General features: G+C 31.2%; 1 pseudogene; it reads right to left on the bottom strand.

Moving 5' to 3' along the window:
* Positions 1–256: 256 nt before the first annotated feature.
* On the bottom strand, positions 257–1,150 carry LOC114636434 (annotated as a pseudogene).
* Between the last annotated feature and the right edge of the window lie 2,774 nt (positions 1,151–3,924).

Genomic DNA, 3,924 nt, shown 5'->3' with positions numbered 1-3,924 from the left:
AAAAACAGGCCTTTTTTTTTTTTTCTTAAAAGACACGTTTGTCATTACTAAAAAGAGACATCTTTAGGTAAAAATAATAAAAACCCCATGCTGCATAGATAATGCAGATAGTTCTAATGTTATCTGGTCAACGGGCAAAAAGCAAGCATGTAAGGTCTTCAGCTCCAATCGTCGTTCACTTCTTATTGCTGGAATTTCATATTCATTTCTTGTTGGATGACCAAACCGGATGATGGTAGAGATGGTAAGCCGGCATTTACTCAGCCCCGCCCTGCTCAGCCTCGGGAGCCGATGAATTCTCAGCTGGTGGATCGGCTGCTTTTGTCTCTTTGCCATTTTGTGGTTTAGGGTTCTCTGGGGTCTTTCTCGGTAAGTGAAGTTGCGGCGATACCGACGTTGAGGTGGCTGCTGACCTTGGGTCTCATCTCCTTGATTTTCTTTGTCCTCTTCATTGCCATCCTCTCTAGGCTGTGTTTGGTGATGAGGGCCCCTGCGGAATCGTGGTCTGTAACCCTGATACATATTCTGTCTCACTGGTCTACCTTGCTCTCCTGCGCCCTGGTGGTCAGCACCCTCCATCGCTTCTCCTTGCACAGTGGGGTTGGAATACTGTGGTTGACGCGCATAGGGTCTCCGCATGTAGTAAGGTGGGAACCTTCGCCTGCGATAGGTTGGCCGGCGTTGTTGGGCCTGGCCTTCAGGAGCGCTTTCCGATCCCTCGTTCTTTTCACCACTCTCACTGTTCTGGTACTTTTGCTGGTAATTGCGTGGAGGACCCTACGACGTGGATAGCGTCTATAATGGTTACATTTACTGCCTTGAACTGAACTCCACCAGGGCCTGTAATATTTTCTGCCTCTGCACCCTTTTCTCCTTCAACAACATCAAACTCCACAGTCTCTCTATCTCCTACACTGTGAAGGTATTTCCTGGGGTTATTCTTCTTTATGGCAGTCTGGTGTACGAATACATCTTCCTTGGTGTCATTTCTGTTGATGAAACCGTATCCGTTCCTTACATTGAACCATTTTACTGTTCCCAAAACCTTCGTTGCGATGACCTTCTTTTCCCCGCCTGGGGAGGGGGGGGGGAGGGGCTGGTGGAGCCGGGTGGTGGCGGGCGGCTGCTGGGTCTCCGTCTCGCTGCTCATGGTTGCGGTGATGGTGACTGGGGCCGGAGGCGACGGCTGCGGCTCCTCCCGGGTGTGATGGTGACTAGGCCAGCAGCGGCGGTGGGGCTTTCAGGACTCTCTGGGATCCACTCTCCGCTCCCGCTACTGATCGAACTTCTTATCTTAATTTTTAAAAATAGGTTTTTCAACAACATCTTCTATTTTCGTAAATATTTTTTCATGCAAATATTTAATTTTATCATGAATTTCCATAAATTATATGGAATTTCACATCAAAATATTCTTGCTCAATCTTCAATTTTTTTCACCTTGTTTCATAAATTTCAACTTTTTCATACTTTTTAAATTTTTTTATCACTTAATTAATTTTTAATTTTTTTCATAATTTTCCATACAATTTTGACTCATCTTAATATTTAAAAATAGGTTTTTCAACAACGTCTTTTAGTTTCATAAATATTTTTCCATGCAAATATTCAATTTTATCACGAATTTCCAGAAATCATATAGAATTTCACATCAAAAATATTCCTGCTCCATATTTAACTTTTTTCACCTTTTTTCACAAATTTCAACTTTTTCATACTTTTTTGAATTTTTTATCATTTAATTAAATTTTTATTTTTTTCATACTTTTCCATCTAATTTTGTCTCTTAATTTTTAAAAATAGGTTTTTCAATAACGTCTTCTATTTCCGTAAATATTTTTCATGCAAATATTCAATTTTATCACGAATTTCCAAAAGTCATATGGCATTGCACATCAAAATATTCCTGCTCCATCTTTAACTTTTTTCACTTTTTTTCATAAATTTCAACTTTTTCATACTTGCTTAAATTTTTTATCATTTAATTAATTTTTTAATTTTTTTCATAATTTTCCATTTAATTTTGACCCTTAATTTTTAAAAATAGGTTTTTCAACAATGTCTTCAATTTTAGGGAATATTTTTCCATCCAAATATTCAATTTTACCACGAATTTTCCAAAAATCACATGCAATTTTACATGAAAAATTTCCTGCTCAATCTTCAATTTTTTTCACAAATTTCAACATTTTCATACTTTTTTGAATTTTTATCATCTAATTATGTTTTAATTTTTTCATAATTTTCCATCTAATTTTGACTCTTAATTTTTAAAAATAGGTTTTCCAACAATGTCTTCTATTTTCGTGAATATTTTTCCATGCAAATATTAAATTTTATCATGAATTTCCCAAAAAACCATGGAATTTCACATCAAAATATTCCTGCTCAATCTTTAACTTTTTTCACCTTTTTTCATAAATTTCAACTTTTTTATACTTTTTTTGAATTTTTTATCATTTAATTAATTTTTTTATTTCTTTAAATTTTCTATCTAATTTTGGCTCTTATCTTAATTATTAAAAATAAGTTTTTCAACAACGTCTTCTATTTTCGTAAATAATTTTCCATGCATATATTCATTTTTATCACAAATTTCCAAAAATCATATAAAACTTCACATCAAAATATTCCTGCTCAATCTTTAACTTTTTTCACTGTTTTGCATAAATTTCAACTTTTTCATACTTTTTTCATTTTTTATCATTTATTAATTTTTTTATATTTTTCATAATTTTCCATCTAATTTTGTCTCTTAATTTTTAAAAGTAGGCTTTTAAACAGTGTCTTCAATTAAGAAAATATTTTTCCATCCAAATATTCAATTCTATCACGAATTTTCCAAAAATCATATGGAATTTCACATCAAATATTCCTGCTCAATCTTCAATTTTTTTAACCTTTTTTCATAAATTTCAACTTTTTCATACTTTTTAAAATTTTTTGTCACTTAATTAATTATTTTACTTTTTCATAATTTTCCATCAAATTTTGTCTCTTAATTTTTAAAAATAGGTTTTCAACAATGTCTTTAATTTTAGGAAATATTTTTCCATCCAAATATTAAACATTACATGAATTTTCTAAAAATCACATGAATTTGACATCAAAATATTATTGCTTAATCTTTAATTTTTTTCACCTTTTTTCATAAATTTCAACTTTTTCATACTTTTTAAATTTTTAATCAGTTAATTAATTTTTTATATCTTTTATAATTTTCCATCAAATTTTGAATCTTATCTTAATTTTTAAAAATAGATTTTTCAACCACATCTTCTATTTTTGTAAATATTTTTCCATGCAAATATTAAATTTTTTTTGAATTTCCCCAAAAAACATGGAATTTCACATCAAAATATTCCTGCTCCAATTTTAACATTTTTTTTACTGTTTTCCATAAATTTGAACTTTTTCATACTTTTTAAAAATTTTTTATCATTTAACTAATTTTTTTATTTTTCATAATTTTCCATCTAATTTTGTCTCTTAATTTTTAAAAATAGGTTTTTCAACCACGTCTTCTACTTTTGTAAATATTTTTCCATACAAATACTAAATTTTATCATGAATTTCCCCCAAAAACAGAGAATTTCACATTAAAATATTCCTGCTCCATCTTTACCTTTTTAAAACATTTTTCATAAATTTCAACTTTTTCATACTTTTTGAATTTTTTATCATTTAATTAATTTTTAATTTTTTTTCATAATTTTCCAACTAATTTTGTCTCTGTCCAAGTAAGTTTCTAGATTCCAGCAGAAAAGCACTATAGAACTTATTGAACAAACCTACTGTAAAAATACGCCCATTGCAGCGCATTGGTACTTCCAGAGTACATTTCAGTTAGGAAGTGTGTTTGGTTTAAAGCAGAAACACTTGTACCATCCGGCCATGTATCTTTCACTGTTTCATATGGAATGT

This window comes from Grammomys surdaster, unplaced genomic scaffold, assembly GCF_004785775.1.
Source record: "Grammomys surdaster isolate TR1022 unplaced genomic scaffold, NIH_TR_1.0 124007, whole genome shotgun sequence".
NCBI lineage: Eukaryota > Metazoa > Chordata > Mammalia > Rodentia > Muridae > Grammomys > Grammomys surdaster.
The sequence above is the reverse complement of the archived record's forward strand: the minus strand, read 5'-3'. Positions and strand labels throughout refer to the sequence as shown.